The sequence below is a fragment of the Chrysochloris asiatica genome, unplaced genomic scaffold (genome assembly GCF_000296735.1).
Source record: "Chrysochloris asiatica unplaced genomic scaffold, ChrAsi1.0 scaffold00103, whole genome shotgun sequence".
NCBI classification, from domain to species: Eukaryota; Metazoa; Chordata; class Mammalia; order Afrosoricida; family Chrysochloridae; genus Chrysochloris; species Chrysochloris asiatica.
In genome coordinates this window covers 8,954,799-8,968,831 of record NW_006408621.1, presented here as the reverse complement: position 1 = coordinate 8,968,831, position 14,033 = coordinate 8,954,799, and the positions used below count along the sequence as shown (strand labels likewise).

The window sequence follows — 14,033 nt, the reverse complement described above, 5'->3', positions numbered from 1 at the left end:
TAATGGTGTGAAAAGAAGAAATTAAAATCTGGTTTCTAGTTTCTCAACGGGGGACCACGGTAGGGGTGGATAAGGACCTTTCAGCAGTCAGGTCTGGGGAAGAAAGGAGATCCAGGGAGGAGTTTCTCCAGGGTTCTTTCGCCTCAGTAGGAGGCAGCAGTTGTCCTAAGGGCAGGTGAACGTGTGAGATAGGATCACTTTGCGTAAGAAACCCAACGCTCTGAATCCATCAGATAATTTCCTTTTAATGGATATCAGAAGAGGGATTAGGGGAATTGGTTGACTTTAACAAACTGCTCATCACCACCCTCGCTCAGCCAGGGCACACACCTCACCTCCCTGTCTGCGCCAGCTGTCAACACAACCCTTTGTGTTTCATTCAAAAGAGATGTCTCCAGCCACTCACAGAAAAATGGAAATGATGGCCGAAAGGCACGCGTGCGTGCTAGTGATGGAGTGACATTTGGTGTGGAGAAAAGAGATCCATGGACACTCAGCCACCTCTGGGCGTTCTCAACTTTCCCAAACTGCGTTCGGTCCATCGTCTCCCTGGTCCCCTCCACGCCTCCCTCCCTACAGTCAGTCGTTGACCCCAGGGACCCCCCACACCACCCCTTGCACTCCGTGAGATGAAACCGGGGGCAACCCCCTCACCGCCTCGGTGCGTCCGCGGCGCGACGCGGCCTCCCTCATCCCACACTCGGGCTCCCTCGCTCCCGCCACAAAGGCAGCAAGTGAAGCCCAGGGTGACAGGCCTTTGGCCTCCGGGTGCACACCGCACTGGCTGGGTCCTTCGAGTGGGGTGACGTGAGTGGCAGGGAGGTGAACGGGTTCGGATCAGAGCTGGCACGCGAGCCGACCCTCGCTACACAAACTCGCACCCACACCCCCGCTCCTCCTTTCTATTCCTCCAGAAAAAGTCAGCCTCAGATCTTCCCCGCGCAGACAGGGCTGTCCACAGCCCGCCAAAGGGCAGCTCCTGGCACCCCGCTCCGGTCCTCACCTCCCCGCCCTGCCTGCGCCCTTGCTCCGAGGCTCCGCAGTCGCTCACCTGGTCCTGACGGAATGTGAGGGTAGAGGGACGAGGGGTCGCCCTGGCCTCGGCCTGGGCTCGTCTCCCCACCCCCAGGCCCGGACCCAGTACTGCGCTCTTTGGCTCTGGCCGCCCTCCTCCAAGGTGCTAGTGCTGCTGGCGGCTGGCGTCTCTCTGCAGGCGAACTCGGCGCGCGCTCAGTTCCTGGGGCGGAGCGAGGCGGCGGCCGAGGCCAGAGGCGGATTCCTCAGGTGCTGCCCCTCCCGCTTCCCCCCAGATCCCTGCGCCCCCACCCGTCCCGCCTCTTGTCCTCCTTGCAGCCTCAGTGCCCAAGATTGGCCTTCAGGGCTGGCTCCCTGGACCTCCTGAAAAGTACTGGGCGCTCATTTCCCTTCATGTCCCCTCCAAAAACAGCCACCACCACCCCCCCACCCCAGGCTTTGGAGCCTCCATTTCCAAACTCCACGGCACAAATGATTCGTGTGACCACTGTGGGGTGGGGGTCTTCTGGGAAGGAGGTTTGTCCCCAAGTGCTAAAAATATTGTTACGCTGAGTCCGTGTTCATTCAGAATGTTCTTGCCTGTGCGTGGTTGCTTTTTCTGTTCACTGGACGGCGCCTAAAAAGACCGAATCGTGAACTCGGCCTGGGCAATGGTGGGTCAAAAACCCTTGGCCTTTTGCATGAACACCAGCAGAGTCAGGGCAGGACACCGACAAAACCAAACCAACCCGGGAACTCTGGGCCCAATAGAACTCTGCTCCTCCCAGACGAGCACGACCTCCGGCAGCGGACCTCAGTTCTGCGCACAGGCCAGCGGCTCAAGGACACAGTCCACTCGCCATGACTCGTCCAGGGCTTCCTGGGACCAGCAGGGAAGCTCCGCCCCAGGTGCTTCCAGCCGGCCCCACGCCTGGACGGTTGCTTGCTACAGGGGTCAGACTGACTGAATTGCTCTACTTTTGTTATTTGTCGTTTTGTTATTAGAGATACAGGTCCCTTTTTTTTTTTAAATCTGTAATTTGCCATAAATGTGCAGCTACTCTTCTTTGCGAATTTGATTGCCCATATTCTAGAAGAAGCCGCTCAAACAGCATGGTGGAAGAGTCTGGGAAAAGAAAAGTTGATCTATTTTAGTGCGTTTGGATTAAGTATGACTCCAGGTAGTTCAATATGTTCGTGGGCATGAGGGAGTCTATTGTGGTGTGTGGAGCCCAAGCCTCGGTGGGTTAATATCAGTCTATTGTTAACAGTAACAATTTCAATTTAAAGAAGCTGTCCCTTAAATTACATCATAGATGATCTCTAAATCCGTACGTTTTGTCTTTTCTTGTTCTTTTTCCTTTCTTTTTTAAAGAACTGAAATATACATACATTTTTCCCTTTTTGGCCAATGCAGAGGTAACCGACTATAATCACTGAAGTTTGGAATCAACCAGAAAGTAACCCAAAGCATAATAATAGAGTCATGACCCGCAAAAGTAAGAAATGTGTTCATGGTCTGAATTGTCCTTTCTTCTTTCTTTCTTCTTCCTCCAGTGGGAGCTACTGTCCTGTGCACAGAACTCAGGTTAACTGCCCTTAAAAAAAAAAGAAAAAGAAAAAAGTTTTAGCTTCTCATGGCAATTAAGAAACTGTGATGTGATTTTTATTTTGTTTTTATAATTGAATTCTTATTGTCTGGCATTTACAAACAGAGAGAAACATTTTTACATGGCATTCTTAATCACGGCTGTATGCCCACAATCTTACACACAATTGTTGCTGTTGTTAAGTGCCATTGAGTCGATTTTGACCCATAGCGACCCTATACAGGGTTTCCGAGGAGCAGCTGGTGAGCTTGAACCGCCAACCTTGTGGTTCAAACTAACTTTGCATTTTAGCACATCAACCCACAGCACCACATCAAGACTCTGGTGCACATAATAGAGGCATAGTAAATAAAATCAATATGGTCTTTAAACAACTCCAGTACAATATATGAAGGTGCAGATGATCCACATATGTTTCAACTCATCATAATGAACCCAATGTCACCAAACTTACTCCAATATCTGACTGTGCATGTGCACAAGTAGAAGCCAGAAATTTCAAATTTACCTCGTGAAAATAAACTAAGCTGGTAAGATATCTAAACAGGTGAGAATCTTTTGAAAATTTCAATTCTTCATAAAGTCTATAGACTTGAGGGGAGGAACACCTTCCATTTTTAAGATAAGGAAACTGGAAACAAGGAGTAGCCTTAAAGTAAAATCAAAATGCACTTTTCTCTTAGTTTAGTTCAAGGGCCATTTGTTGAGTGACGAGCATACTAGACTCGAGGTTAGGGCCAATGTAGCACAATACCTCAAGAACCTTAGTCTAATAGTATGTTATTAGGGGCTGTCAAGTTGGTTTCAAATCAAAGTGACCCTATGTATTACAGAATGAAACACTACTAGGTCCTGTGCCATCTTGACACCTGTTCCTATGTTTGAGACTATGGTTGCAGCCAAGGGTCTAATGCTACATGACTTTGGCATTCATTCTTTATTCTTTCAACAAATACTTATTGAGCACCTACTGTAAGCCAGATGGTATACTAGCAACTGGTGATTTATCAGTAAACAAGAGGTTAAAAGTTAATGATAGAGGCAGGAAGGCTATGTGGACTCTTTGCAGCAAGAATAAGGAAAACTGGGATAGACAGATGCAGAATTTGGTCCTGGAACTCTAAGCTTCAGATGAGGAGATAGAGGAGTAGATCAAGTGCTTACTGGGAGAGAGAGGTGTGCAGCTGTGACAAGAGAGGAGGTGACTGCTGAGCTGTGGTGGCCAACGGGACCTACTGCAGCCATCTTGAGCATTTGTGAGTGGCTTCAGAGACAAGAAATCATTCTCATTGCAGAAACCTATTTGTGGCTCACAGAGAAAAAGGTGCAATTTTTTGCCCCTTCTGGTTCCTCACACTCCTCTGGTGACCAGAAGGGAGCCAGCCTCCACCAGTGTAGCCCCCAGCTTTCCAGTTGCTCAAAGTCAGGTTGTTGTTGTTGTTAGGTACCATCGAATCGGTACCGACTCATAGCGACCTTATGCACAGCAGAATGAAACACTGCCTGATCCTGAGCCAACCTCACTATTGTTGCCACACTTGAGCCCATTGATGCTGTCACTTTGCCACTCCATCTCGCTGGGGGTCTTCCTCTTTTTCTCTGACCCTCCACAAGGAGGAGATAGCCACAATAAACCTGCTTGGTTCGGCACTGCTCCAAATCTGCAAAGTTAGCCCTAGCCAGACCTAGACTAGCTCTCACTAGGAGAAGGAGCTGAATAGACATGTGGGGTAGAGAAGAGGCAGAGGGCAGGGAGGAGGGGAGGGAGGTTGGGAGGAAAAACAAAGACTGGTTTATCTGGGTAGGCTGTGCGTGCACAGTATGACCATTTTGAACTTTCCTGGGTAGCTGTGAAGGCAAAAGGCCAGTAGATGGTATTGAGGCATACCACTTATTGCTTGAGAAACAGCAGTAGCCAGATTATGTTATTGGTTTTGTTTTTTTTATGTCTCCTTTCTTCATTACCATTTTATTTATTTTTTGCTGTTGTTTGCTGGTTTGTGTGTTTGTTTTCTTTCTCTCTTTTGGGTATGTTTTGTCTTCTTGTCTCACCCAATAGAAAACAGCAACTGTGACCATACAGACCAGCCATAACCATACCCTCTTCAGCCCCACCAATTGGGCTACAGTCAATACCAGGTGCTATACACTAGATTAGTGAAAACCAACATCATCTAAAGCCACTGTGAACTGAACTGCACAAGCTCAGCTCTTGATAATACCTACAAGGAGGCAGTTGGTGAGTGCCTAAGAATACACCAACAAACATTGATCAATTTAATACCATCACTGTGGGCTAATGCATCAGACTGCAAAGTTGTTTGAACTGCAAGGTTGGTGGTTCCAGCTCACCAGCTGCTCCTTGGAAACCCTATACAGGGTCGCTGTGGGTCAGAATTGACTCAATGGCACTTAACAACAACAACATCACAATGCCTTGAAAACAGCAGAGAATTTCTATTCACATGAAGAAACAACACAGAGTATCTCAAACATATGACCAACAGGCAGAGTTAGAAAATGTTTTTGAGGGAAAAGAGGCACTGGAACTACCTGAAAAAGAATTCATGAGAATGATATTTAGGTACCTACAAACAATTGGCAGAAAGATTAAGGAAAACAAAGAATTCAGAAAAGTGCTAAAGAAGCAAACAAAATAGGTAAAGGATTGGAGACAATATAAAACCTGCAAATAGAAACTCAGAAGATTAATACTAAGATATCAGAAGTGGACAATACATTGAAAGACCAAAGGAGTAGATTTGAATTAATGGAAGCCAGAATAGTGAGCTTAAAGATAAATCTCTCAATACTAGTAAACTAGAAGAACAATCAGAAAAGAGAATGAAAAAATCTGAAGAAAGCCTAAGATTTTTGTAGGATAATATGAAGAGGAATAACTTACAAGTAATCAGAATTCCAAGGAACTCTGGTAACATAGTGGTTACGAATCGGGCTGCTAACCTTAAGGTCAGCAATTCGAAACTACCAGCTGTTCCATGGGAGAAAGATGAGGCTTTCTGTTCCCATAAAGATTTGCAACCTTGGAAACCCTGTGCAGTGTCACTATGAGTCGGAACCGACTCCATGGTACTTAACAATGACAACAACAATCAGAATTCCAGAAAAGAAAGAGACAAAGAAAAGCACATGAAAGATAGCTCAAGAGCTGCTGGAAGAAAATTTCACTAACATCATGAAAGATGAGACAATAAGCATTCAAGTAGCAGAACAAATCCCAAACAAGATAGAACCCCCGCAAAACCACCAAGCCATATCATTATCAAATTCTCTAAAATCCAAGACAAGGAAAGAATCCTGAAAGCAGCTCAGGAAAAACAAAATGTTTCCAACAAAGGAAAATCAATAAGATTAAGCTCTGATGTCTCAGGAGAAACCATACAAGCAAGAAGGCACAGGGTAACATATACAAAACTCTGAAAGATAAAAACTGCCAACAAAGAATCATATACCCAGCAAAACTGTCACTCAAATACAACAGAAAAATCAGAAGATTTTCAGATAAAGAGAAATTAAAGGAATCTGTAAAAGTGAAGCCAACCTTATAAAGAGTTTTCCAACTTTAAAAGCACTGAAAATCAACCACAGCAGGATTTTTACCACAACAATAGATTTACATACACGACAACACAACTCAGACTTCAATCCAGTATAGAAGTATCCATCATAAAACAAAACTACAAGACAGAAAATAGGAAATCAGAAATATCAATTGATAATGAAAACAACTACAAAGCAAAAATAAGAAAAAGTCTAGTTATAGAATTCCAAATGATGAGGGAGTCAAACAGATTTCAAGATAAAACAGACTGCTTTAAAATGGTGAAGAAAATAACAAATTACAGGATAATCTCAAAGATATTTAATTCACCTTCACATCAACCCAGGAAAGGAAAATTCATGAAGATTTTATAAACATTAAAACTATGAATAAATTGATAAGAAAAAGCACACAAAAAATGAACTCAGCACAGGAAAACATTCAGAACAAAGAAAGCAACAGCACTACAAAAAAACCACACAACAAAATGACTGAAATAAATTCATATCTATCAATAATTGTGTAGAGCGTCAATGGATTAAAGGCACAAGTCGAGAGACAGAGAGTAGCAAAATGGACAAGAAAATAGAATCCTTCAATATGCTGTCTGTACCTTACATACAAAAATAAACAGAGATTAAAAATTAAATGATGGAAAATATATATATCAAGCTAATCACAATAAAAAAAACTAACAGGAACAGCAATATCAATTTCTGATAAAACAGACTTCAATTCAAAAACTAGCATAAGAAACAAAGAAGTGCATTATCTCATGATTAAAGGGTCAGTTGAAAAATAGGATATAACCATAATCAATATCTATAGTCCCTACAAAAACAATCTCAAAATCCATAAGTCAAACTCTAATGCAATTAAAAAATGAAATAGACAACTCTACAATAATAAGAATCCTGGTGTGGCACTGTAGGATAAACATTGGATCACAAGGTTGGTTTGATCCATGAGGACAATGGTTCAAACTCACCAGCTGCTTCTTGGAAACCTATACAAGGTTGCTATGAGTCGGAACCAACTCCACGGACTTAGCAACAACAACAATAGGAGATTTTAATACACAACTTTCAAAAAAGGATAGAACAACAAGAAAGAAACTCAACAAAGACACAGAGGAGGAACTAAACAGCATAATCAATTTCATATAGATTTGTACAGAGCATTCATTCAATCTAGCAACAGCACAATACACACTGTTTTCCATTGCACATGGACATTCTCCAGAACAGACCATCCGTTTAGACCATAAAGCAAACGTCAATAAATTTTAAAACATCAAAATACTACAAACAATCTTCTCAGATCACAATGCTATAAAATTATAAATCAAAAGTAGGAAGATCAAGGGAATAAAGTCAAATATATAGGAACTAAATAACACCCTGTTTAAAGAGTAATAACATTTACAAATCATTGGCAAATCTAGCAAAAGAAAAGAGGGAGAAAATATAAATAATATGCATAAGAAACCATATGGGTAAAGTCACAATAGAACCAATGGAAATAAAAAGGATATAACAGAATACTATGCAGAGTTACACAAGCAAAGCATTGCTTAAGAAGAAAAACAAAGTTGAAGGCCTCTTACTCCCTGATTTTAAAACTTACAACACAGCCACAGTGGTTAAAACAGCCTGGTACTAGTACAATGAAAGCTACACAGATAAAGGAACAGAATTGAGAACCCAGAAGTAAATCCATCCACATACAGTTAACTGATCTTTGACAAAGGGCTAAAATTAAAATACATTAAATGGGGAAGAGATAATCGCTTCAACAAATGTTGCTGGCAAAACTGGAAGTAGATCTGCAAAAGAATGAAACAAGACCCATATTACACACTATATACAAAAACTAATTCAACATGGATTAAAGACCTAAATGTAAATACCAGAACTTATAAAGATCATCAATGAAAAAGTAGGGACATACTTAGGGGCTCTAATACATGGCATATATTGACTATCAAACATTGCAAAAAACACACAAACAATAAAAGGCAAAATAGATGTCTGGGGCATACTAAAAATTAGAAACTTATGTGCACCAAAGAGTCAAAAGGGAGCCCACAGACTGGGAAACCGTTTTTTGCAACAACATATAGGACAAAGGAATAATATCTAAAATTATAGAAAACTACAACACCTCTATGAGACAAAGACAAACAACTCAATTTAAAAATTGGCACAGTGAGGGTTGGAAATGTAAAGGTAGACGTTTTGTAGCAAAAGGAGTGGAGTGATTGACTTTACAGGCCCAGGAGCAGAGGCCCCTGGGACCATCAAGGGAGAGCTGGACCCTACCCAGTGAAACAGTGATGCCACAGATGGAAGCAGAGATGATGACGTTGAGGGATGGAGCGGCTGGGGACTCTAGACCCAAAGAGGAAGAGGGGCTGTGTGCTGACAAGCGGGGGGCAGGCTTGCAGGGTATACTCTTTGGTTGTTTGATGATGCATGGAGGGGATTGTAACCATGGCAATGTAACTATATACGATAGGATGAATGTAAAGCTAATGCTCTCCCATGTAAACTATCACATAATTCACAATAAAACAGTAAAAAAAAAAAAAAAAAAAATTGTCACAGGATATGAACAGAAGTTCACCAAGGAAGACATTCAGGCAGCCAACAAACATACGAAGAAATGTTCATGATCTTAGTCATTGTTGCTGTTAAGTAATGTCGAGTCAGTTCTAACCCATAGCAACCCTGTATAAGGTTTCTGAGGAGCAGCTGGTAGGTTTGAAACACCAAACTTATGGTTCAAACTGACCTGTGGTTCAGTGCATTATCCTTCAGCGCCACACCAGGACTCCATTACAGAGATGCCATTACAGAGATGCAAATCAAAACAACAGTAAGATATCATCTCATATCAGCATTAAAAGCCAAGTTCAAAAAAATCAAAAACAACAAATGCTGGTGGGGGTGTAGAGATACTGGGAACCTCCTACATTGCTGGTAAGACAGTAAAATGTTTCAACCACTCCAGAAAAAAGATATGGTACTTCCTAAGCAATCCCTCTATTTGGTATACAATCACAAGAAATCAGAGCCAGGATGGTGTTCATCGCAGACTATTAACAATAGCAAAAAGATGAAGCCAGTCTAAGTGCCCATCAGTGGAAAATGGATAAACAAACTTTTATCCATTGGTACATACACAATGGAATACTACACAATGGTGAAAAATAATCATGAACCTGTGAAACACCTCATAACATGAATGAACCTGGAGGGCTGAGTAAAATTAGTCAATCACAAAAGGACAAATACTGTATGAGACCATTATTGTAAACACTTTGATGGTTGCCAGGGGTCGGAGGGAGGGGAGAGTAAGTCACTGGTTAGAGGGTAGACAGGGAGGGCAATATACAATATACAACAACAGCAATGACTTTCTTCTCCCATAAAGATTTACAGCCTTGGAAACCCTATAAAGGGTCGCTATGAGTCGGAACTGACTCCATGGCACATAACCACCACCACCAACCACCATAAAGGCATGAAGTGACTGGCTTACAAGTTTTCAAGAGGGAGTTTAGTTTCAGAGTGTGCAGGGGAAGGTAGCATCCCCACTGAATGGTTTTCATCTTGTCTAGACAGGTCTGGCAAAGGAGATGAGTATAAGATTTTTATGATTCAATAGTGAGTAGTTGGTATCATGACTGATTGTGATTGTCACAATTGTAAAGGTAGAAGTTTTATAACATAAATGAGGGTGTAGTTAATTTTACATTCCAGGAACAGAGGACCCTAGGACCAGCAAGGGAGAAGAACATGAGCAGAATATGGAACCCTAGCCAGAGAAGCAGCAACACCAGAGATGGAGGCAGAGATGAGGACATGGAGAGATAGAGCAGCTGAAGACACTAGACTCATTGAAAGAGAAAGGCTGTGTGCTGACGGCCAGGAGGCAGGCTTGTGGGATGTGCCCTTTGTTTGTTCAAATGATTATACATTCGTGAGTGTTTTGGTGTATAACCCCCAACCCCTCCCCCAAAAAAGAGTAACAGAGGCAGAAGTAGAGTCAGGAATAGGAGGATATGGAATGTGTGGGTAATTGCCTCATAGAACTACTTTGTTATGAGACCAGAAGAATTGACTGGTGCCTAGCTACCATTACTGAACATTTTAATCAAAGATTCCAGAGAAAAATCCTGATAAAAATAGGGGAAATGCAGAACAGAATTTCAAAATCTCATGGACCCTAGACTTTTCTGGAGTCATGGAGAATGGCTAAACCTCTGAAACTATTGCCCTAAAATAATTTTTAAACTTTGAAACAAAAATATCTCCTGAAGTCATATTAAAATAAAAAACTAGTTCAGCCTAACTATTAAAGGAGCCCTGTAGGATAAGCACTGTAGGATAAGTGTGGCACTGTAGGATAAGCACTAGACTTCAAGGTCAGTTTGAACTGCAATGTTGGTGGTTCAAACTCACCTGCTGCTCCTTGGGTTACTATGAGTCAGAATCCACTCAACGGCATTCAACAACAACTACTACTGAAAGCTCTTCATTTAGCATTATACTCCTTTAAGAATGATCTATTTGGGATCAAATTGACAATATCAGCTTGATACATAGATAGAAACCTTAGAAGGCAGTGAATTTGTGTTAATGATGGAAGAAAAACTCAGAAAAGGAGGATGAGAATGATTGCACAGCTTGAGGCGTATAATCAATGTCACTAAATTATACATGTAGAAACTGTTGGCTTGGTTTATGTCTGGCTGTGTATATTTTCAATCATAAATTAATAAGCAAATAAATTAATAAGCAAATTCATTTTAGGGGAATAGAAAGAAGAAGAATAAAAAAGCATGTTAAGGCAATAAGTTGATGGTCCTGGGGGCTCAGGACCATAGTGGGTACAACACTGACATGATGATATGCTCACCATGGAATGGTCAATCATTCAAAGTCAAAGGGCAACAGTTTCCTAAGGACAAATTTAAGTGTGGCGCTGTGGGTTAATGCGCCAGACTGCAAAGCTGTTTGAACTGCAAGGTCGGCGGTTCAAGCTCACCAACTGCTCCTCAGAAACCCTATACAGGTTGGCTATGGGTTGGAATTGACTCAACAGCACTTAACAATAACAATTAGGAAGACAGTTGAAATGCAAATAGGAACCACAGGGAGGAATTGTTAACATGGAGGGGGTTGTAATCCTTGAGATAACAAAAGGTATGATTTGTTGGATGTAAAGCAGATGATCTGGTCCATAAACCTTCACTCAATTCACAATAAAAAGTTAAAAAAAAAAAAGTTAATGATATTTATTTGTGCTCTCAAGTCAATTCTGACTTATATTGACCCTGTATATGGTTTCCAAGAGCAGCTGGTGGATTTGAACTGCCAACCTTGTGGTTAGCAGTCTAGTGCTTATCCTACAGCACCATGCCAGGCCAATCTATATTCTAGTAGATTGAAAAAGGTTTAATGTCTCCTTTATTAGACAACACATTCTTGTCCAGAATTTATTTATGTATTTGTCCAGAATTTATTTATGTATTTGCCTTTTCACCCCTTTACAGTTCATCCTGTCCAGGAGACTTCTGTGATTATAAAATATGATAGGGTTAAGAGTCAACATATTAGAGGTAGGCCCATAGAGTTGAACCCTGCTGCAAAAACATATCTGCTATGTTATCTTGGCCAAGTTACTTAACTCCACTGAGGTCTCTGCATTTGTAAAATGAACATAATACTGCATGTCTCAGGAGGTAGATATATGGATGGAGAATGCATAATGCCTTGCACCCTATTAAAGTTAACTGCTATCATTTTTTGTGGAGTTCCCCCACAGTGCTGAAAGCTAAAGTGGAGGTTGAGTCATCAGAAGAAAAGTGCGTAAAAAGAAAGGTTTGATGATTGCGATGCCTTGATTTACCTGATATGGCTTTTTTATCCAAAGTCTTCTGATTCCCACCAAGTGATTTGGCGGGACCATGCAAATAGGAGATACAGGATTCTAAGGCTGGGATTGGTTAGTTTTGCCCTCCAACTAGGTTTAAAAGGAACCATCTCAGCAGCAGAGAGGAAGATACAGGGATCATAAGCGGGAAGAGCATTAGTAAAGCGTAAGATATCCCTACCTAGAGAAACAGCAAGGGCAGAGGTGGTGGCGTGAAGAAGACAGAGCAGCTTTGGGCTGTAAACCCATGGGCTGGGTAAAGCTGGATACCTACAGTCGGGAGAGTAGTTTAAAGAATGTGCCCTTTGGGCATTCACAGACTGGCTAAAAGAACTTTGTAAAACTTGGGGAGCAGGGCAGAGGCCAAAGGACCACATGGCTGAGAGGCCTAAGATAAGAGTGAGGAGTGCTTGCAATATTGTAGACAAGAGACATTCATGAGATGGCCTGGGTGGTAGTCCTAATGGCTACTCAACCCCGCGCCATGAGCCTTCTCAGCTCATGGCCGGTGGTGCTGTGGGTGCTGGGCCCCACCCACAGCTTAGAGGAAGAAAGTGGTCACATATGGTCTGAAGAGCAGCCTGCTCACTCTCTCCATACAGGGCTGTATACCTGAGTGAGGAAGACCCCAAACGTGGCCTCAGCAGACGAGGCCAGTACAGCGCTGGGACTGGAAAGCAATGGCGATCACGTGGTGATGTTGTCTGTGATTACGGAGGAAGCTGAGGACACACCGAACGCGGAGTCCAGGGTGGCAGCTGCAGGGCTGGAGGTAAGAAGACTCACTGGACAGCGCTGTAGCAAGCTTCCCAGGCAGAAGAGGAGAAGATTACACAGAGCCAAAAGTGGCAGAGTCTAAACAGCCCCCTCAGAGGAGTCCAATAACACTGGAAGGCTCGGATCTCCAAAGGTGAATTGTGCGGAGAGAAATGTGACTGAATTAAAAAATTGTACCTTGAAATTTTTAAATATGTCACAGGACCTTATGGATTTTCGAAATCCAAATGGTAGTGACTGCACTGGTCCTGTTTTACACCCCGTGGTGCGGAGTTTCTGCCACTTTGGCCCCTTATTTTAATTCTTGACCCTGGGCATTTCCAACTCTTCATTTGTTGACACTGGATGTCTCTCAGCCTTTCTACCAGGTTCGGTACCATAGCTGTTCCTAATATTTTATTATTTCAAGGAGCTAAGTCAGTGGCTAGATTTAATCATACTGACTGACTGAACACTGGAAACTCAAACTCTTCATTTTTAATCAGACAGGTATAGAAGCCAAGAAAAATGTGATGGTAACTCAAGCTGACCAAATAAGCTTTCTTCCTAGCACTTTGATAAAAAGTGTGGACTGGCTGCTTGTGTTTTCCTTATTCTTTTTCATAAGTTTTATTATGTATGCTACCATGTGAATTAAGGAGCTCTCGTAACTAGTGGTTATGAGTCAGGCTCCTAACCTCAAGATCAACAGTGTGAAACTACCAGCCATTCCGTGGGAGAAAGATGAGGCTTTTTGCTTCCATAAAGATTTACAGTCTCAAAAACCCTATACAGGGTTGCTATGAGTTGGAACTGACTCCATGGCACATAACCACCACCACCACCATGCAAACTGAGAGCATTGGATGGTTAATTCTAGGACAAGAAAAGAAACATGTGGAATAAAGATGGATTGAAACTAGAAGTTAGAAAGAGGAATTTCTTTCCTTAATTTCACAAATTAATGCTACAATTTCGTACATTTTCTTCAGTGAAGTGCTGACTTGCAACGCCCTTAATATTAAAAGAATCATGGATTTGTTGAACTACTGAATGTGTAAAAAATTTATAAATGGGCAAACTAATATTGTAATAAGCAAATGCAAAAACATTCAATGGAATTCACTGTTCTTGTTTTTACTATTTGAATG

The 14,033-nt window shown here is 42.1% G+C and overlaps 1 pseudogene; it reads left to right on the top strand.

The window, feature by feature from the left end:
- The first annotated feature begins 629 nt into the window (after positions 1-629).
- Positions 630-13,788, top strand: LOC102832389 (annotated as a pseudogene).
- The last annotated feature ends 245 nt before the right edge of the window (positions 13,789-14,033 follow it).